The sequence below is a fragment of the Scyliorhinus canicula genome, unplaced genomic scaffold (genome assembly GCF_902713615.1).
Source record: "Scyliorhinus canicula unplaced genomic scaffold, sScyCan1.1, whole genome shotgun sequence".
NCBI classification, from domain to species: domain Eukaryota; kingdom Metazoa; phylum Chordata; class Chondrichthyes; order Carcharhiniformes; family Scyliorhinidae; genus Scyliorhinus; species Scyliorhinus canicula.
The window spans coordinates 64,308-87,569 of NW_024055480.1; the positions used below are offsets into that span (position 1 = coordinate 64,308).

The 23,262-nt window shown below is 48.6% G+C and overlaps 2 non-coding genes across 2 annotated transcripts; both read right to left on the minus strand.

Annotated features, from left to right (window-relative positions):
* Window positions 1-16,460: 16,460 nt before the first annotated feature.
* trnah-gug lies at window positions 16,461-16,532 on the minus strand. The gene has a single exon. It is a non-coding gene; the product is annotated as a tRNA-His (tRNA).
* Window positions 16,533-19,196: 2,664 nt separating this feature from the next.
* trnar-acg lies at window positions 19,197-19,269 on the minus strand. Its single transcript has one exon. It is a non-coding gene; the product is annotated as a tRNA-Arg (tRNA).
* Between the last annotated feature and the right edge of the window lie 3,993 nt (window positions 19,270-23,262).

Genomic DNA, 23,262 nt, shown 5'->3' on the forward strand with positions numbered 1-23,262 from the left:
AGGCTGTGTTACTGCACCAACCCTCTTCCCCATTTTCCTCTCTGTATCCCACCTGTAGAAAATTACCCAAGGATGTGAAGATAATCGACAGGACAGGAAACCTACACAACCTCCAAATCTAAACCAGAATCAGTCCAACCTCAGACATTAAGCTCCAGCCTGAAAATGCCTGACTCTGTTAAATCCATCCAACTCCCTTGATTCGCTTACCCTTAATATCCTCGCTTCACAACCTTCCAGCAATCTCAGTGTTTTATATGTTCACAGAATCTGGTCAGAATTCTCGATTTCTCTATATTTCCTGTGGTGATTTTTTTTTAAAGTATTTTTATTCAACAAATTTTCAACAGTTTTACAAGACAAACCAACCCCACAAACCCCCACCCCGAAACAGTCGACAGTAACTGATTCCCAAAAATGCATGATGAACAAACCCCAACAATTGTAGAACCCACCAGTCACCCCCTTCAGAGCAAACTTCACCTTTTCCAGGGTCAGAAGCCCCAGCAGGTCCCCCGCCAGCCACACCGAGGCACAGGGTGGGGAAGCTGACCTCCATCCAGCCACACCGAGGCACAGGATGGAGAAGCTGACCCCCACCCAGCCACACCGAGGCACAGGGACAGGGTGGAGAAGCTGACCTCCACCCCGTCACACTGAGGCACGGGGTGGAGAAGCTGACCTCCATCCAGCACACCGAGGCACAGGGTGGAGAAGCTGACCTCCGCCCCGTCACACTGAGGCACAGGATGGAGAAGCTGACCTCCGCCCCGTCACACCGAGGCACAGGGTGGAGAAGCTGACCTCCACCCAGCCACACTGAGGCACAGGGTGGAGAAGCTGACCTCCACCCTGCCACACCGAGGCACAGGGTGGAGAAGCTGACATCCGCCCCATCACACTGAGGCACAGGGTGGAGAAGCTGACCTCCACCCAGCCACACTGAGGCACAGGGTGGAGACGCTGACATCCACCCAGCCACACCAAGGCACAGGGTGGAGACGCTGACCTCCATCCCGCCACACCGAGGCACAGGGACAGGGTGGAGAAGCTGACCTCCACCCAGCCGCACCGAGGCACAGGGTGGAGAAGCTGACCTCCACCCAGCCACACCGAGGCACAGGGTGGAGAAGCTGACCTCCATCCAGCCGCACCGAGGCACAGGGTGGAGAAGCTGACCTCCATCCAGCCACACTGAGGCACAGGGTGGAGAAGCTGACCTCGATCGCGCCATTCTGAGGCACAGGGTGGAGAAGCTGACCTCCACCCAGCCACACTGAGGCACAGGGTGGGGAAGCTGACCTCCACCCAGCCACTCCGAGGCACAGGGTGGAGACGCTGACCTCCACCCCGTCACACTGAGGCACAGGGTGGAGACGCTGACCTCCACCCCGTCACACCGTGGCACCGGGTGGGGAAGCTGACCTCCACCCAGCCACACCGAGGCACAGGGTGGAGAAGCTGACCTCCACCCAGCCACACTGAGGCACAGGGTGAAGAAGCTGACCTCGACCCCGCCATTCTGAGGCACAGGGTGGAGAGGCTGACCTCCTCCCCGCCACACCGTGGCACCGGGTGGAGAGGCTGACCTCGACCCCTTCACACCGAGGCACAGGGTGGAGAAGCTGACCTCCATCCAGCCACACCGAGGCACAGGGTGGAGAAGCTGACCTACATCCATCCACACCAAGGCACAGGGTGGAGATGCTAACCTCCACCCAGCCACACCGAGGCACAAGGTGGAGAAGCTGACACCCACCCAGCCACTCCGAGGCACAGGGTGGAGAAGCTGACCTCCATTCAGCCACACTGAGGCACAGGGTGGAGAAGCTGACCTCCACCCAGCCACACCGAGGCACCGGGTGGAGAAGCTGACCTCCACCCAGCCACACCGAGGCACAGTGTGGAGAAGCTGACCACCACCCAGCCACACCGAAGCATAGGGTGGAGAAGCTGACCACCTCGCCACACCGAGGCACAGGGTGGAGAAGCTGACCTCCACCTAGCCACACCGAGGCACAGGGTGGAGAAGCTGACCTCCACCCAGCCACACTGAGGCACAGGGTGGAGAAGCTGACCTCCACCCCATCACACCGAGGCACAGGGTGGAGAAGCTGACCTCCACCAAATCACACCGAGGCACAGGGTGGAGAAGCTGACCTCCATGTCGTCACACTGAGACAGGGTGGAGAAGCTGACCTCCACCCTGCCACACCGAGGCACAGGGTGGAGAAGCTGACCTCCATCCAGCCACACTGAGGCACAGGGTGGAGAAGCTGACCTCCATCCCGAGGCACAGGGTGGAGAAGCTGACCTCCACCCTGCCTCACTGAGGCTCAGGGCGGAGAAGCTGACCGCCATCTCGCCACACCGAGGCTCAGGGTGGAGAAGCTGACCTCCACCCTGCCTCACTGAGGCACAGGGTGGAGAAGCTGACCTCCACCCTGCCTCACTGAGGCACAGGGTGGAGAAGCTGACCTCCACACCGCCACACCGAGGCACAGGGCGGAGAAGCTGACCTCCATCCAGCCACACCGAGGCACAGGGTGGAGAAGCTGACCTCCACCCTGCCACACCGAGGCACAGGGTGGAGAAGCTGACCTCCATCCCGTCACACTGAGGCATAGGGTGGAGAAGCTGACCTCCATCCCGTCACACTGAGGCACAGGGTGGAGAAGCTGACCTCCACCCTGCCACACCGAGGCACAGGGTGGAGAAGCTGACCTCCATCCCGTCACACTGAGGCACAGGGTGGAGATGCTGACCTCCATCCAGCCACACCGAGGCACAGGGTGGAGAAGCTGACCTCCACACCGCCACACCGAGGCACAGGGTGGAGAAGCTGACCTCCGCCCCATCACACCGAGGCATAGGGTGGAGAAGCTGACCTCCATCCCGTCACACTGAGGCACAGGGTGGAGAAGCTGACCTCCACCCTGCCACACCGAGGCACAGGGTGGAGAAGCTGACCTCCACACTGCCACACCGAGGCACAGGGTGGAGAAGCTGACCTCCACCCCATCACACCGAGGCACAGGGTGGAGAAGCTGACCTCCATCCCGTCACACTGAGGCACAGGGTGGAGAAGCTGACCTCCACCCCAACAAAACTAAGATACTAAGATTGGTGGAGTTGCAGATAGTGAGGTGGACTGTCAGAGAATACAGCAAAATATAGATAGATTGGAGAGTTGGGCAGAGAAATGGCAGATGGAGTTCAATCCAGGCAAATGCGAGATGATGCATTTTGGAAAACCTAACTCAAGAGCAGACTATATGGTCAATGGAAGGGTCCTGGGGAAAATTGATGTCCAGAGAGATCTGGGAGTTCAGGTCCATTGTATCCTGAAGGTGGCAACGCAGGTTTATAGAGGGGTCAAGAAGGCATACAGCATGCTTGCCTTCATCGGATGGGGTATTGAGTACAAGAGTCAGCAGGTCATGTTACAGTTGTATCCGACTTTGGTTAGGCCACATTTGGAATACTGCGTGCAGTTCTGGTCGCTACATTACTAGAAGGATGTGGATGCCTTGGAGAGGGTGCAGAGGAGGTTCACCTGGATGTTGCCTGGTATGGAGGGTGCTAGCTATGAAGAAAGGTTGAGTAGATTAGGATTGTTTTCGTTGGAAAGACGGAGGTTGAGGGGAGACCTGATTGAGGTCTACAAAATTATGAGAGGTATGGACAGGGTGGATAGCAACAAGCTTTTTCCAAGAGTGGGCGTGTCAGTTACAAGGGGTCACGATTTCAAGGTGAGAGGTGAAAAGTTTACGGGAGATGTGCGTGGAAAGTTTTTTACGCAGAGGGTAGTGGGTGCCTGGAACGCTTTGCCAGCGGAGGTGGTAGAGGCGGGTACGATAGCATCATTTAAGATGCATCTGGACAGATATATGAAAGGGTGGAGAACAGAGGGAAGTAGACCTTGGAAAATAGGAGACAGGTTTAGATTAAGGATCTGGATCGGCGCAGGCTGGGAGGGCCGAAGGGCCTGTTCCTGTGCTGTAATTTTCTTTGTTTGTTCTTTGTTTAAAACCCGCCTGCGAGCAATCAGCAAGGTGAAGGCTGCAGCTCTGGCAGATCCAACACCCCGAATATGGCTTCTAGGGGATCGGGCTCCACGTCCACATGTAAACACCCTGAAATGGTGCTGAACACAGTCCTCCAAAACCTTTTCAACTTTGGGCAGGACCAAAACATATGTACGTGATTCGCAGGGCCCCTCCCACATTGCTCACAGACATCCTCCACTCCTTCAAACAGCTGGCTCAGCCTAGGTTTGTGAGGTGCGCCCTGTATATTACCTTCAGCTATATCAGTCCAGGCGTCACACAGGAAGTCAAGGCATTTACTCTCCGCAGCACATCACACCATGGACCCTCTTCCAGGACCACCCTAACTCTTCTTCCCACTTCGCCTTAACCCCCTCCATAGACACCCCAACATCCTCCAAGATCCTCCCGTAAATTACCGAGACAACACCCCTCTGACAGCACCGCCTCCAGCAACAAGGTAGGCGCAATCGGGAAGACCTTCTTCGCAAAGTCCTGCACCTGCATATACCTAAAGTGTTCAGCAGCCCAAACGTCTCGTCCAACTCCTTCAAACTCGCAAATCACCCTCTGAGAAAATCCATCATTTCCTTAATCCCCCTCTCTTCCCATCCCCAAAACATTGCATTAAATCTCCCTGGCTCGAACTCATGATTCCCTCTGATTGGCATCCCTCCCAAGCCAGCTCCCAACCTAAAATTCTGTCTAAACTGCCTCCAGATCTTCAACGTGGCAGCCACCACTGGACGACCATCTTCTCCCTTGGGGCCATTGGGAGTAGCGCCGTCGTCAGCTCGAACACCCCAGCAAGAACCCGTCTTCATCCTCACTCACACAGCGCATCCCCCCCCCCCCCCAACAAATTTGGGAGGCCTAACTCCCTCTGCAATATTTCCTTCCTAATCCACGCCACCTTCCCACCCAAACAAACGAGGAGATCGGTCTGTCGACCCTCCTAAAAAACGCTTTGGGCAAAACGACCGGCAGACACTGCAACAAAAACAGAAATCGCGGCAAAACATTCATCTTTCCTGCCTGCCAACGACAGAGGGAGATTATCCCAGCTCAGCAAATCAGCCTTCACCCTCCCCACCAAGCTGGTGAAGTTAAAATTCCGAAGCCCTGCCCAATCTTGGGCCACCCGCACCACCAAATACCAATAATGAGACGCTGCCAGGCAAAATGCCCCCCCCCTCCCCCCCCCCACCTATCACCCCTCCCACTTCTGGAGGGGAGACCGCAAAATACTCACTTTTCCCTCAATTCAATTTTTATCCTGAAAACGTTCTAAATCTCTGGTGCAATTCCATTATATTCCCCACCAAAGAGCTTGGCTCTGAAATATACAGGAACACATATTCTGCACTGAAGGACACCCACCACAACCCAAGCTCCTCGGCTCAATAGACAAGAGCTCTATAGCCATTGCAAACAGAGAGGGGACGTGATGCATCCCTGTCTCGTTCCCCGGTGCAATGCTAAATACCCAGAGTTCATACTATTGGTGGACATGCTCATCATCGGCTCCTTATACAGCAGCTGCACACATTCCATAAACTTCAGCCCAATCCCACCACCAAATAACTCCATGCCATTCGATCAAATGCCTTCTCCACCTCCACCACCATCTCATCCCCCTCCCCTCTGCCGGAGAGAGTACCACGTTTAAAAACCTCCTTACATTAGAGAACAGCTGTCTTCCCTTTACGAACCCCGTCTGTCTTCCCCAATCACCTCTGTGAGGCACCCTTCCAACCTTAACACCAATACCGTTAACGCCAATACCAGAATCACCAGTCGGGTCCCGCCGCCATCCCTGCCTACATTCTCCCAATCGCCACCTCCCCATGCAATTAAATCCCACATACTCAATCACCGCCCCTCTCTTGTGACAGAAGCTCTGGTCTGCAGTAACCCCTCATCCATTTTCTACCCTTCTCCAAAACTGTATCTTTGGGCAGCAGGGTAGCATGGTGGTTAGCATAAATGCTTCACAGCTTCAGGGTCCCAGGTTCGATTCCGGCTTGGGTCACTATCTGTGCGGAGTCTGCACGTCCTCCCCGTGTGTGCGTGGGTTTCCTCCGGGTGCTCCGGTTTCCTCCCAGTCCAAAGATGTGCGGGTTAGGTGGATTGGCCATGCTAAATTGCCCATAGTGTCCTTAAAAGTAAGGTTAAGGGGGGGGGGGGGGGGGTTGTTGGGTTACGGGTATAGGGTGGATACATGGGTTTGAGTAGGGTGATCATTGCTCGGCACAACATCGAGGGCCGAAGGGCCTGTTCTGTGCTGTACTGTTCTATGTATCCATCTAATGCAATAATCTGTATTCTCACAAGTAGGCTTACATTAAGGCTGAAATGAAGTTACTGTGAAAAGCCCTGACTGTTCAGATACACTGAGGGAGAATTCAGAATGTCCAAATTACCTAACAAGCACGTCTTTCGGGACTTGTGGGAGGACACTGGAGCACCCGGAGGAAACCCACGCAGACACAGGGAGAATGTGCAAGCTCCAAACAGACAATGACCCAACCCGGGTCCCTGGCTCTGTGAAGGAACAGTGCTACCCACTGTGCTACCATGCTGCAGTGCGTGATCTGAGATCACTATTGCCGAGCACTCAGACTTCGCATTTCCAGCGAACAACGCATTTCCGACAAAAAAGTCAGTTCTCGAAAACACCTTGTTCACCGAGAAGAAAAACGAATACCCCCGAACCCTTGGGTGCAAAACCCCCACGGGTCTACTCCCCCCCCCCACCACCTCCTTCATGAGCCCAGTCAATGCTTTCGCCCCCCCCCCCCCCCCCCCCACTACGTCAGCGAGCGTGGCTTGGTCCTGTCCACCTTTGGTTCCAGCACTATGCTCCAATCCCCGCCCCCTACTATCAGCTGATGGGTATCCAGATCCGGGATGGCACCCAGCACTCTCCACACAAATCCCGCATCGTCCCATTCAGGGCCATATCAACTTGCTAGCGCCACCAACCTCCCCTCCAACGCACCCCTCACTATAATTATCTGCCCCCCGACCAGCCACCAGCTATTTCACCTGAAACTTTACCCTCTTCCCCAACAATATAGCCCCCCCCCCCCCCGAGCCCGACTATCAAACCCCGAATGAAACAACTGACTCACCCAATCCTTCCAAAACTTCACCTGATCCTTCACCCTTTTGTTACTATTGAACCCCTCCCCCCTCCCAGAATCACCCATTCACCTCCTCTTGCAAACACCTCACCCAGTATCGATCCCCTCCTCCCACCATTCACACCTCCCAGGTCCATTGAAATCTGCTCGACCAGGCTCCAACAACCACGGCCCCTGCCACACCACACTCCCGTTCACTAGCCAAATTTTGTTAGCTCGTGCGATGACCCCCACCAGAGCCCCCCTCCTCTCCACCCCTTCCTCAGTAACCTCCCACATGTCCAAAAACCCACCTTCCTTAAACCAAAGAACAATACTGAACCTCACCCAGAAAGAAACAAGAAAAAGCAAAACCCAAAACACATGGGAACAAACCCGCCCCCATTCAAAACACCCAATCAAACAGAAAGCCCTCCCGAAGACAAACACTATCCCCGTCCCCACCAACCAAATCCCAACGCTCATCTCAGTCCCAGTCCTTCAGCTTTAACGAACGCCTCCACCGCCTTAAAATAAAAATCCCGAGAATTGTGAGTCACTCTCAACTTCGCAGGTTAGACCACTCCGAATCTCACTCGCTGCCAATGCCGCCCTCTCCCCGTCAAAGACCGTCTGCCAACTCTGCAGCTCCACCATCAGGTCTTGGTATGTTCATATGCCAATGTCTTCCCACACCTCGCCTCTGCTTTGTCCAGCTCAAAACCCTCTCCTTCACGTGGTCGCTGTGGAAGCAGAATTTACCAGCCCTTGGTGGCTCATTCGCTTTAGGCTTCGGCCTGAGCGACCAATGTGCCCTGTCCAACTCATAGTGGGAGGGATCTTCCCCCTCCCCCATCAACTTCTCAAATACCCTCACAAAGTACTCAGCCGGCCTCAGGCCCTCCACCCCCTTGGGCAGGCCCACAATTCTCAAATGTTGTCTTCTCGACCTGTTCTCCAGGTCCTGCACCTTGGCTCTGAGCCGTTTGTTCACCTCAACCACCCTCCACAGCTCCTCACTGATAGGTCTGTACTTTGGTTAATATATCTGAAGTGTCGCCGCACTAATATATTACTCTGCAGAACTTGGAACTGAGCTTCATGTGTGAAGTAATTTGTCTTTTATTCAGTTAGTTTCAGATATCTCTTGAACAGGTCAGTTTGCAAATACAGAGTATTTACAGTTAGTTTTGTCTAAGCAAATACAGAGCACTGAGTTGAATTCAATAAAAGGTACAGCTCTTGATAATTTCTTCTAACTGAATACACGATACAGAGAAGTTGAAAATAAACAAAATGGCGGTTCAAAGCGAAAGTGCAGAAAGTAGCTTCAGAAATTAAGTAAGGTGATTCTGGAATGAATTGTTGAAAATCGGCAGTACTTTTTAAGGTTATAGCTATTACCAATGTCTGTCCCCTTTCTGGCTGTGATTGGGTTAAAGTAATTATAATATTATTTAATCCGATTGAGATTTCTGTCCACCAAATTTAGGTATGGGGTGATTGAAATACATATTTCATATGAGCCTTATCCGTTGTCATGAAAACAGTTTCGGGGAATATTGCCCAGAAACTTTAAATTAACAAAATGTGTCCTTGCTCTGTCTGGCTTCTTTATCTTGATGTTTCTCATGCGATTCAGCATTTTTACTGTCCTGTTTGCAATTTGGGTTTTTTAACAAATCATTTTAAGAAGCCATTTTAACTCTTGGGCCATTTATTCTTTTACACTTGTGAGACTAAAAAGGTAATTTATACTAAAAGGTAAATTCTATCACTCACTCATCGAGGTGAACACTGTATTTAATGCAATTCATGTCCATTCTATTAATCCCTTTAACTGGGCTGGGGTATAACATCAATGGAAACAAATAAGAACTGTCAGAATGAACATGATTCAGTCCTGGGTTTAATATCCAATCCCTGTAATCACATGTGAACTCTCTGGTGTTTCAGACGATTGGATGGATCAGTGAATCCTCTGCCACACACAGGGCAGGTGAACGGCTTCTCCCCAGAATGGATTCGCTGGTGTTTCGTCAAATCCCTTCTGCTTTTAAAGCTCTTCTCACAGTCAGAACATTGAAATGGTCTCTCATTAGTGTGAACAAGTGTATGTGACCGAAGCTGCGATTTCAAAGCAAATCCCTTCCCACACTCAGCACAGGTAAAGGGTTTCTCCCCAGTGTGAACTCGCTGGTGATTCTGAAGACTACATGCATGAGTGAAACTCTTCCCACACTCAGTGCAAGTAAATGCTTTCTCTTCAATGTGAACTTGCTGGTGATCCCCAAGACTAGATGGACGAGTGAAACTCTTCCCACACTCAGTGCAAGCGCATGCCTTCTCTTCAGCGTGAACACGCTGGTGTCTAAGAAGGAATGTTGATCTAATGAATCCCTTCCCACACACGGAGCAGACGAATGGCCTCTCACCAGTGTGGACAAATTTGTGCTGAGTGAGATGGGAAGAGCAAGTGAATCTCTGCCCGCACAGAGCAGTGGAATGGTCTCTCCCCAGTGTGAACCCGTAGATGTTCAGTGAGGTGGGATGAACACCGGAAGCTCTTCCCACACTGAGAGCAATCGTACGGTTTCTCTCCAGTGTGAAATCGCTGGTGTGTCGTTAGGCTGGATTCCCAGGTGAATTCCTTTCCACAGGTGGAGCAGGTGAATAGCTTCTCTCTGGTGTGAACACGTTGATGATTAATTAGACCCCCAGCATTCTTATAGCTCTTCCCACAGTCGGAGCAGTTGAAAGTCCTCTCCCTGGTGTGACTACGTCGATGAATTTCCAGCCCCGATGGGGATCTGAATTCTTTCCCACAGTCCCCACATTTCCACGGTTTCCCCATGCTGCCGGCGTCCTTGTGTTACCAAGGCAGTGGCATAGGGGTATTGTCACTGGACTAATAATCTAGAGACCCAGGGTAATGCTCTGGGGACCCAGGTTCAAATCCCACCGTGGCAAATGGTGAAAATTGAATTCAATAAAGATCTGGAATTAAAAGTCCAACAATGACCATGAACCCATTATCATTTGTTGTAAAAACCCATCTGGTTCACTGATGTCCTTCAGGGAAAGAAATCTGCCATCCTTACCTGGTCTGGCCTACATGTGACTCCAGATCCATAGCAATGTGGTTGACTCTCAAATGCCTTCAGGGATGGGCAATAAATGCCTCCACAAGCAGTGATGCCCACATCCCTTGAACAAACTTTAAAACAAAACAGGGTGGATATCAGTTGAAGCCTTGTCCACATGCAGACACAAATGCGGTTTCTCCCCACTGTGAATGGTGTGATTTTTTTTTCAGGCTGTGTAACTGGAACACTCTCACTCGGGTGAGTGTTGTGTGGGTCTCGGTGCTTTTCCAGTCACACTGATGTTTCTACAGTCAGTTCACTGGAACAGTCGAACTGGAGTGTGTTTTGTCTGGGTCTTGGTGTTTCTCCAGTCACACTGATGTTTCAGATCCTTGCCCAGAAAGAGAACAGACAAACATTTCTCCTTCCACATTCAGTGGTTGATGATATTCAGATCCTGATGAACGTGTCAAATCCTCTCCCTCCAATCCCCTGTAAAAGGAATTGACAGTGTCAGTACCACTTTCATTCAAGGATGGAAATTCAGAACAAATAATTCTGATTTCTAGAGAGTATTCTTCCCTCTCTTGTTTCCCCAAATATAATCACAGATCATCATAGAATTTACAGTGTAGAAGGATGCCATTCGGCCCACCAAGTTTGCAGTGGCCCCTGGAAAGTGCACCCCACACTATCCCCGTAACCCTACCTGACCGTTTATGGACACTGAGGGCAATTTTCATGGCCAATCCGCCTAACATGCACATCTCTGGACTGACAAAGGGAGAATGTGCAGACTCCACACAGATAGTGACCAAGCCTCGAATCGAACCTGGGACCCTGGCGCTGTGACGTAACTGTGCTAACCACTGTGCTACCCAATCAAAGTAAAAGAAAGCAAAATCCCAACAAAAACAAAGGAATGCTAGGGCACAGTGGTTTACAATGCTGCCTCATGGCACTGAGGACCCAGGATCGATCCCAGCCCCAGGTCACTGTCCATGTGGAGTTTGTACATATTCCCCGTGTCTGCGTGGGTCTCACCCCCACAACCCAAAACATATGTGGAGGCTAGGTGGATTGGACACACTAAATTTCCCCTTAATTGGATCAAAAATAATTAGGTGCTATGAATTTGCGGGGAAAAAAACAAAGTAAAGTTTTTTAACTGAACCAGAATGTTGCTTTTAGTGTCTCAGAAACACTCTGCGCCCTGAGGTAACAACAGTTGTGGGCAGCACGGTAGCATGGTGGTTAGCATAAATGCTTCACAGCTCCAGGGTCCCAGGTTCAGTTCCCGGCTGGGTCACTGCCTGTGCAGAGTCTGGACGTCCTCCCCGTGTGTGCGTGGGTTTCCTCCGGGTGCTCTGGTTTCCTCCCACAGTACAAAGGTGTGCAGGTTAGGTGGATTGGCCATGGTAAATTGCCCGTAGTGTCCTAAAATGTAAGGTTAAGGGGGGGTTGTTGGGTTACGGGTATAGGGTGGATACGTGGGTTTGAGTAGGGTGATCATTGCTCGACACAACATCGAGGGCCGAAGGGCCTGTTCTGTGCTGTACTGTTCAATGAATCAAGTGTACTGGTGGACAACTTATGGTCTCACTCTTGGGCCACCTGAACATGGTCAAGACCACAGAAGTGAGGCCAGCAGCCAGAGGAATCCATACATTCGCTCCCATAGAGCTTCGGCTGTTAACCGAAAGGTTGGTGGTTCGATCCCACCCAGAGACGAATTGTTGTTCCACTCCTGGATGATATGTTTTAGGGGTGTTTAGGGCAGGGCTAATCGCTGGCTTTGAAAGCAGACCAAGCAGGCCAGCAGCACGGTTCGATTCCCGTAACAGCCTCCCCGACCAGGCGCCGGAATGTGACGACTAGGGGATTTTCACAGTAACTTCATTTGAAGCCGACTCGTGACAATAAGCGATTTTCCTGTTCTGATAACACGTACCGTGCACCGGCTGCGGCATGGAGTTGCCTCTATCGCTGTAATATCCTTCATGGCGCCGAGCTGGGGAAATAGCTCAACGATGCTGTGTCTCCTCGATAACTCAGGAGATTGTGACACTCCTCACGGACCTGCTAACAGACGAATGTTGAGCAGGAGTTGGATATTCATCCCCTTGAGCCTTCTTCAACATTCAATAAGTTTGTGACAGATGCGAACATGACCTCAGATTCACATTTCACCGACCCCGGATAACCTTTGATTACCTTTTCAGTTGAGAATCCAACCACATCGGTCTTAAAATCTTCAATGGGCCTATCTCAGCGGTCTCTGGAGAAGAATCCCTCAGAAAAAAAGCCCAAAGATCTACATAACCGGGCCGGGTCGAGCAGTATCTCTGGCCATGATGTGGAGATGCCGGCGTTGGACTAGGGTGAGCACAGTAAGAAGGGGCAGCAGGGTAGTAGGGGCAGCAGGGTAGCATGGTGGTTAGCATAAATGCTTCACATCTCCAGAGTCCCAGGTTCGATTCCCGGCTGGGTCACTGTCTGTGTGGAGTCTGCACGTCCTCCCCCTGTGTGCGTGGGTTTCCTCCGGGTGCTCCGGTTTCCTCCCACAGTCCAAAGATGTGCGGGTTAGGTGGATTGGCCATGCTAAATTGCCCGTAGTGTCCTAATAAAAGTAAGGTTAAGGGGGGGTTGTTGGGTTATGGGTATAGGGTGGATATGTGGGTTTGAGTAGGGTGATCATGGCTCGGCACAACATTGAGGGCTGAAGGGCCTGTTCTGTGCTGTACTGTTCAATGTTCTAAGTCTTACAACACCAGGTTAAGTGATTCTGTTTTGTGATTCACCTGAGGAAGGAGCTGCGCTCCGAAAGCTCGTGTTTGAAACAAACCTGTTGGACTTTAACCCGGTGTTGTAAGACGTCTTACTGTATCTCTGGCATCAGCGCATCCCTTCCCGATGAACTTAATGCATTCTATGCTCGGTTTGAGCAGGTAACCAACAATCCGCTGTCGAGTGCCCCAGCAGCCCTTAATTCACCCATACCCACCATCACAGTTTCCGAAGTCAGATTATTATTATTATGTACAATAACCGCCGAGCAACATGAGAATTACTATCAGTTGGGATATGGGAAGCACATGGTGCCAGGTTTAGACTTTAATAGAAATCAATTTTTCGATGGAAAATCCCTGAAGTTTCTGTTGACCCCGACATGTTTTATGTTGGATTCCCACACAGATCAGGAACAGACTTCGCCCAATTGAGACGAAGGGGCGCTAAGGGCCAATTCAGCAAGGCCAATCCAGATTTCCTACACATCTTGAACTGTGGGAGGAAATCGCTTCTCGCCTTTTTGCTAAGATGAGCGTGTGAGGTCAGGTGGAATGCGTCGGATCTGGTATGTCTCTCTTCTGGGGGCCATGAACTGGATTCAATTTGAATTAGTTTTTGGAGCAGGCGGCCCTGACGTCAATTGTAATGAAGTGCTTTGAGAGGCTGATCATGAAGCGTATCACCTCCATACTCCCGGAACGCCTTGACCCAACTTATCATTCCTTCCATTGATATGTTTTACCCTCAGCATTCCCCCCCTCCCCATCCTACTTCAGCAATCTGATCCCTGTTTGTAATTGTTCTCTGACGCACTGCTTACCTTTGTTCTGCCATTAACACATTTTGACCGCTTGATGATGCGCCATCAGCACCTTTCATAGCCTTGATTAGCCTCATTTACATTCCCTTTTTCTTTCTGCCCGAGACATTTTCGTCATTTCCCACCTATTATCCAGTATTTTTCTGTTTTTGTTTCCGTTTGAAGCATCCTCTTCTTCACCTCTCATTGCCTGCCGAAAATTCAGTGCTTGGGCCTTAATGTTCAATTCAGTGTAGTGGCTCATGTGAGACGAAATTTCATAGTCCTGGAACACACGAGATTCCGGCAACAATCAGGAAATAGAATTATTTTGTGCCCAATAATTGTGCAAACTTTTCTCACACGAAATCCTAAATGTTCGATGTTTCCAACCGGGAACCTTTCGCGTGTGAGGCGAATGTGATAACCACTACACTACAGAAACCGCTGGCAAGCAATGGACGTGCGGAATGTACAACCTCACTGTGTTGCTGCAGATTCTGATGGTCTGTCTGAGAGGCCAGGTCCCTTGTTGCAAGCGACAGCTGTTTCTTAAATTAACAGATGTCTCAACATATAACGCCGTGAGATGTAGAAATTATATCGAAATTAACATAAGTTATATTTTGCTGAATGTCGGTCTTAAATTTGTGCTCTTTGGTCTCGAGGTCTGGTTCTCGTTTAGAGATTTTCAATCAATGCCTACGGGAGGGGTCGTGGGTTTAAATCCAGGACAAGCTCTTTACTCCAGGTCAGAGATTACGAATTGTTTGCGACGCTGACGGCGGGGTTGATTTACATTGGCCCACTCTGAAAACGATTTCTCAGGACTCGGAAGGCTACGTCGTTTCCTCTCCCCACAGATGATGCTCGAGAGAGAGAGAGACAGTGTCTGAGCTCGAGTGCGTTTGGATAAAATTGATGCTCCAGATCTGTGTTAACCACAGGGACGTGACCCATCTAACCCACAGAGCCAAAGTGGAGAATTGAACTGACCTGGGAGCTGGATCTTAACGCTGACCTCCCGGACCTCGGCGTCGTGAAATGTTCCAAAACAGCTCAACAGACACTCGAGGAACAGCAGCGCATCTTTCCACTGGGCCTCAATACAGCTTTTACACTCAGTGTGTGTTTCAGTAGTTTCACACTGTAAATGCTGGCACCCATTTTGCGTGTCGTTACATCGCAGATTTGGGTTTCAATCTTGTTTCCACTTGACAAATGCCGCCTGAGTCCCTGAGTTGTTGCAGTACTTTCGGCGTTCTCCGCTGATGTTAGATGGACGTTCGATGGCAATGACAGTATGCTTTGCCTGCATCTGCGTGGCTGGTTGGTCTAGGGGTATGATTCTCGCTTTGGGTGTCTTGCTGTCGGAATTTGCGAGAGGTCGGGGGTTCAAATCGGGGGAGCCCTTCGATGGAGTGTTCCCTTGGTCAAGCAACATGATTTCTTTGCGGCGCAAATAAATTTTCTGATTTTGTTTCCGATTGACGCAAGTTGCTTTAATCGTACATTTATACATGTTTGAAATGGGTGAGTAAATATGTTCATCTGCATCTGTAAACCCAATAGATTCTGTGGTGGTGGAACAAACTGCTAATATCCGAATTGTGGCAAAATAGGCTTTTATTCCCCCCGCGTCTTGAAAATTCAGTATTTCCGACTTTGTTGCAGGAATTTTAATACCTTATGCGAGACCAACGTGAACTTCTTCTGAACGTGCGAGATTGAGAACAACGTATTCGTGCAAAAATTCGTCACACGCAATGATAGCACGGGATGTTTCTGCCCTGTGTCGAAACCGCGAACTTTTCGCGTGTTAGGCGAATATGATAACCACTACACTAACAGAAACTGCTGGGAAGCATCGCAAACAGTTGACGTGTGCAATGTTCAACCTCAATGTGTTGCTGCAGCTTCTATTTTTTTAAGCTGAGAGGCCATTTAACTTATTGCAGGAAGCCGTTTCTTTAAAACTGATGTCTCACCTTATCGAAGCATCACACAGTTGTGGTGTGTAACATGCTGCAGCTTAAATACCGTTCATGTAGAAGAAAGGAGGGGTAATTGCAAATCAACTTTGAGCCTGGATTCCCTCAGTGGCTTTTCCTGTTTCTCCCTCAGGAACACCGTTTTTTCTTTCTCAAAGCTGGTTCAGTTAAGTCTCTCGGCATTTCCTTTAAGCCAGTTACAGGTGACAGACTCTCCTGTTGCTTGCTATTTGAACTCACTGTCCTGCTCACATGTCCGATCTTGGCCTGCTGCTATGTTCCCATGTAGCTCAGCACAACGCCGAGGAACAGCATCCCATCCTCCGAATCGGCACGGTGCAGCCTTGCGGATTTTACAGTAGGCTCAACAACTTCGCACCGTGAAATCACTCTTCTCGCTTCACCACATGTTTATTTCCATCAACTTATTTTCATTGCTTCCATTGATAAGTCTTCCTCTCCCATTGTCTCCCCTCCCATTCCCATATTGGTACGGGAATCGAACCGTGCTGCTGGCCTGCTTGGTCTGCTTTAAAAGCCAGGGATTTAGCCGAGTGAGCTAAACCAGCCCCAGCTAAAATAATGGCGCTCCCAATGCCGTGTCATTACCATTCCCACAATGCCGTGACTCGGATTCGAACCGAGGTTGCTGCGGCCACAACGCAGAGTACTAACCACTATACGATCACGGCGAGCTACTCAAGAGCCACCCCAGGTCTTATTAAATTTCGATACATTATCACTAGTGCATCTGCAATTTCCCTAGCCATCTCTTTTAGCACTCTGGGATGCATTCCATCAGGGCCAGGGAGACTTGTCTACCTTTAGCCCCATTAGCTTGCCCATCACTACCTCCTTAGTGATAACAATCCTCTCAAGGTCATAGCCTTGTCATAGCCTCATTTCTATCAGTCGCTGGCATGTTATTTGTGTCTTCCACTGTGAAGACCTGTTCAGTTCCTCAGCCATTTCTTCATTTCCCATTATTAAAACTCCCTTCTCATCCTCTAAAGGACCAATATTTACCTTAGCCACTCTTTTTGTTTTATATATTTGTAAAAAACTTTTACTGTCTGTTTTATATTCTGAGCAAGTTTACTCTCATACTCTACCTTACTCTTCTTTATAGTATTTTTTAGTAGCTTTCTGTTGCCCCCTAAAGATTCCCAGTCCTCTAATCTGCCAGCAATCTTTGCCACTTATATGCTTTTCCTTCATTTGATACTCTCCCTTATTTCCTTAGATATCCACGGTCGATTTTCCCTCTTTCTACCGTCCTTCCTTTTTGTTGGTATAAACCTTTGCTGACACTGTGAAGAAAATCGCTTGGAAGGTTCTCCACTGTTCCTCAACTGTTCCACCATAAAGTCCTAGCTCCCAGTCTACCTTAGCTAGTTCTTCTCTCATCCCCTTGTACTCTCCTTGTTTAAACACAAAACACTAGTATTTGATTTTACTTCTCACCCTCCATCTGTATTTTAATTCACCATATTGTGATCGCTCCTTCCGAGAGGATCCCTACTATGAGATCATGAACCAATCCTGTCTCATTACACAGGACAAGATCTAGGACCACTTGTTCCCTCGTAGGTTCCATTACATACTGTTCTAGGAAACTATTGGCGGATACATTCTATAAACTCCTCTCATGGTTGCCTTGACCGACCTGGTTAAACCAATCGACATGTAGATTAAAATCCCCCATGATAACTGCTGTACCATTTCTACGTGCATCAGTTATTTCTTTGTTTATTGCCTGCCCCACCATAACGTTACTATTTGGTGGCCAATAGACTACTCCTATCAGTGACTTTTTCGCCTTACTATTCCTGATTTTCCACCCAATGGATATCCTCCATAGCACCGATGTCATCCCATACTATGCCCGGATGTCTTCCTTAAATAACAGAGCAACACCACCTCCCTTACCATCCACTCTGTCCTTCGAATAGTTTGATACCCTCGGATATTTAACTCCCAGTCGTGAGCATCCTTAACCATGTTTCAGTAATGGCCACTAAATCATAGTCATTTACGATGATTTGTGCCATCAACTCATTTACTTTATTCCGAATACTACGAGCATTCAGGTAAAGTACACTTATGTTGGTTTTTTTACCTAAGTTTGAATCTTAACATCTTTGGGGCTCGTTGGTCTAGGGGTATGATTGTCGCTGTTTGGAATTTGCGAGAGGTCCCGGGTTCAAATCCCGGACGATGAGGTTTTCCGTGGGTCAAGCTGCATGTTTGGGGCAGCACGGTAGCATGGTGGTTAGCATAAATGCTTCACAGCTCCAGGGTCCCAGGTTCGATTCCCGGCTGGGTCACTGTCTGTGCGGAGTCTGCACGTCCTCCCCTGTGTGCGTGGGTTTCCTCCGGGCGCTCCGGTTTCCTCCCACAGTCCAAAGATGTGCGGGTTAGGTGGATTGGCCATGCTAAATGCCCGTAGTGTACTAAAAAGTAAGGTTAAGGGGGGTGTTGTTGGGTTGCAGGTATGGGGTGGATACGTGGGTTTGAGTAGGGGTGATCATTGCCGGCACAACATCTAGGGCCGAAGGGCCTGTTCTGTGCATGCTGTTCTCTGTTCTAATTACATCTCCAGTTTTATTCCTTTTGTTATTACTGGGCCTATTCACTGAGCTCCCCTCAGTCACTGTCGCCCTTTTAGATTTTTGACTATGTCTTCTCTGCCTTGCACTTTTCCCCTTACTTCCTTTTGCTTCTGTCCCTGTTTTACTAACTTCCAACTTCCTGCATTGGTTCCCATCCCCCTGCCACATTAGTTTAAACCCTCCCCAACAGCTCTAGAAACACCCCCCCTAGGACATCGGTTCCAGTCCTGCCAAGGTGCAGACCGTCCGGTTTGTACTGGTCCCACCTCCCCCAGCAACCGGTCCCAATGCCCCAGGAATTTGAATCCCTCCCTCTTGCATCATCTCTCGAGCCACACATTCATCCTATCTATCCTGACATTCCTACTCACCTTTCGCGTGTTAGACGAATGTGATAACCACTACACGACATAAACTGCTGGGAGTGTTGCAATCAGCGGCCCTGTGCAATGTTGAACCGCAATGTGTTGCTGCAGCTGCTAATGGTTCCGCTGAAATGCCATGTAACTTATTGCAGAACCCGTTTCTTTAAAACTGATGTCTCAACTTATCAAAGGATCAGATATTGAACTTTGCTGAACTGGAGATCAGTTATGTTTTGCTTGAAGTTAAATTGAGAGGGCAGGGCTTTCATAAATAACCAGAGCTGAAACGAGAATTGATGATGCCCTGCTCACTTTGCTCTGCATCGGGAACCAGCTGTCCAACCCACTGAACTAAAGGGGACGCCAAAACTAGGAACTGCGAGCCAGCCAGGAGTCGAACCTGGAATCTCCTAATTCGTAGTCAGATGCGGTATCCATTGCGCCACTGGCCCACAGCAGTTCCAAACTCGTGCTATTCCTCGATGAGGAAGATCAGTTACGAGATTGAGGGAATATTCAGCAACAGACTAAACTGGAAGCACCAGATGTTTCTGCCCGGTTCCGAACCGGGGACCATTCGGTGTTGTAAAGCGAATGATGGTAACCACTACACCACAGAAACAGCTTTGCATGGTTCAGCTTGCTGAGAGGCCATGTCACTTCTTAAAAGAACATGTCTGTTTCTTTAAAACAGATTTTAAACTTACAAGCCGAAGAAGAACTTATATTGAACTGAAAGAATTTGTTCAGCAAATCTCTAACGGCGAAATGCTCTCTTCTATTATTATGCAGCATTCTGAAATCCTACAGAACAAAGCAACCGACTTTACACAATATTGTTTCGTTATTCAATGCTTGAGTAGAGTTTCAGAATTGACAATTATGTGTTTCTTATATTTGACCTCTTTGTGTTTGGTGTGTAACATGCTGCAGCCTAAATACCGTTCATGTAGAAGAAAGGAGGGGTAATTGTAAATCAACTTTGAGCCTGGATTCCCACACTGGCTTTTCCTGTTTATCCATCAGGAAGACCGTTTTCTCTATCTCAAAGTTGGTTCAGTTAAGTCTCTGGCATTTCCTCTAAGCCAGTTACAGTATCGTTTGTGTCTGTCCTTTTGAGTACCTCCCAACACACACACATGGAAAACCCGAGGAGATGGACCATCCGAGCCTCCCTCGAAAACTCAATGGGGGAACAGGACATCTACACACCCCCCCCCCACACCCGTTCCCCACTTCGCCGTTCAAAATGAGCGTAAATATAAAGTTAAAAGTTCTGACTTTGATTGTAAATATAAATGTACAAAGGGAATGTGAGCACAGAAACTGGTTCACAGTGAAGTGACGACCTGTTTACAGATGTTTATGACGTTGCTGTTGCTTTGTTTCTTCTTTTGTATTCTACCAATGGCTCTGTCCCATGTTGTGCATACATTTTGTTACTAAATGTTAAAAATCCCAATGAAAGTGTTTGTGAAAAAGAGTCAATCACATTGCTGTGGATCTGCAGTCTCCTGTAGAACTGTATTTTTTACAATAACAAACCTGAATGATTTAAATTCCAACACCCGCCATGTGAGATTCAAACAAGGATTTCTGATTTATTTACCCAGTGATAATGCCACGAGGTCACCACCTCCCCACTGAGAGCCTCGAGTTCCAAAATAACAATTTTCACTGAAACATACGCTCATTTTGCAGAGTCCACCGTCAACATCCCCGAGAATGTGCTGCCCGACTGGCAGAAACTGACTCAGAGGTGGCGGTTAAAATGGTTTCCTGTCGGGCGTTTGTCGAGTGCTGCTGGGAAGGGGTAAACTGCTTTGGCAGGAGGGTGGGAACTGATTGGTAAATTCAGATGTGGAATAATCAAGAATGGGCCTGAAAGGCGGAAAATCATTGGGTGCGTCTGGACAACAAAGGAATCCATTGATAGAAAATAAAAAGGAGGATTTGACTAGTGGCAATGGGGATATGATTCAATATGGTGAGCACACTAAACAAAATAGGCCAGTTTAGGGCACCGATAAGAGTATGAATTAATAGTTACTGCAGAAACAGATAGAGAGGGACCGAATGGCAGTTCAATATTCCTCCTGTCAGGGTTTTCAGACAGAGATAGACAGGGTATAAAAGGGTGGGGTGGCTAAATGGGTTAGATAATCAATTATAGAAATGACAAGGGATGATATGCTTGGAAGATGACCAATTGACGACACACCGATTGAGTGTAGGGCCAATAAAGGCGCTCTCATGCTACTGGGAGTGCATTACAGACCCTCAAACAGTCAGAAGGAGATCGAATGGTAAATATTCAGGTAAATCTTTAAAAAGTGCGGTAAGCAATGAGGAAACAATCATTTCCGAGATCCATTTGACGCCTTGGATGACGTGACTCGTCGCACAAACACCATGTTGTCTCTCCGATACCGAGTGCAGTGAACAGAAAAACATGGTGAGCGAGCTCCATCTGGTGGCGATCTGAGGTATATGGCGCTTTCCTGGAAAATTATCGAATTCTCAAATTACTGAAGGATGTTGATGAATAATGACGTAACATTATTTTTGGTTCATATTTTTATTATTGCAATTTATTTCAATGATTATAAAGTTATACATGGAGCTAATTCCAACTTTGCTTTAAATCCTGCCGCATACCGTTGTTTAGTGTGATATCTCAGTCACATTGTTTAAGGAAGCTGGTTTAAACAATATGAAATCACGGAGATCACGATGAGATCCTGACTCTAAAATACCAATACATCGAAAATATGTTAATATGACCATAATTCACACAAATATCCTGTATTATTTTGGGATCTAAATGTAACTGATGCCATGTTTATCCTAATCCTGAGCTGTGGATATTATATTTTACCTGCTTTCAGCTGCTCCTGTGAATTGCGCTTTCACGTATCTGATCGTCAGTCCAGAAGTAAAACACTCGAACACGTCAGTAACGAATATTCGTTTATTTACGGCCGGGACAAATCTCTAAGCAGTCGGGTAACTACCTTCGAGAAGTGCCAAAGTCCAAAATATGGACTGTCTCTTTATACAATCACAGCTTAGAGGTGGTCCCTTTAAATTCCTAGATACACCTATGATTTGGCAAGGATCCAGAACATGTACATATATGGAATTATTCTTCGAGGTCGGGAGGTTATTTTTGACATAATCATTAGCACAAGTCACTATTAATGCTGTTCACAAAGGTCTTTCTGATCCCATGGCCATATGGCTTATCTCATTCCAAGGCCCTTCCTTTAACATTTCAATGTTTATTTGTTCCAACTGGTCAAACAAGCTTAATTATGTTATCTCTGCAATAAAGTAACGGTTCCCATCATTCCATTCTTTGCCTTTTTGACCTCTCTGCTTTTACAGATACGGGTCAGAACATTAATTAGTACCAAAGTCACTCCCTATATTCCATCCCATAACCTTCTGACATCTTTGCTTTTACAGATACGGTCAGAACATTAATTAGTACCAATGCCACACTCCCTATATTCCATCCCATAACCTTCTGACATCTTTGCTTTTACAGATGCCGGTCAGACACACTCCCTTTATTTCATCCCTTGACCTGTTGACATCTCTTTCACAGAGCTTTTCAGAACTGTTATATTAACCCTATCAGCGAAGTTCCAAATGAAATCCACTTCTACATTCCCCCCTTTGATCATTCCTTGATCACATAACACTCAGGATACTTTAGATGGAAATGAGAGCGAGGCGGAGGTACTCCTCCTCTACTAGGCTCCGGCAGGATGCCACTTCCTCATATAGGTCAGGGGTAGGTGGAACCAGTGTTTCTTTTTCGTCTAGGGCGGATCTCTGAAGCATCTGTGGTAATGCAGTGGCACCCAAACGGTTGCATAGGCATTTCACACCAGTAGCTATGATACAGAGCAACAAACAGATGGTAACGAAGATAATGAGCCCATGGAATAGGTAAGTGGCCCAAGAATTGGACCACATCCAGCTCCACCAGTCAGCCTGACCGGCGAGTCGCAAGCGCTGTACCATCTCTGATATGGGTTACCAGACGCGTGATATTCTCTGAACTGTCTGGAATATAACCCATGCAGCCGTCTGTTCGATCGAGAAAGGAACAGATATCAAGGGAACGCCTCCATGGGCATGGGTCGGGACCTGTGTACATACCCAGCAAGAGGAGACACCCACTTTCTTAGCATAGACATAGGACATAAACAGAAAAGAATTGCCGTTACATGGTGCGTTGCCCGCTTCCTTCTGGAAGGCGAGTAGGGGTGAGTAGTCCTTGATGGTAAAATTTGTACCCTGTCCTTATCAATGCACCGGTGGTTCCACCGGCATGTGCGGCGATCGTAGATCAGAACCATGTACGTAGTCAGGAATCGGGGCTTCTGGTCGTCGGGATGAACGGTGGTCGGGCAGGTGTTGATAGGGGTGGTGAT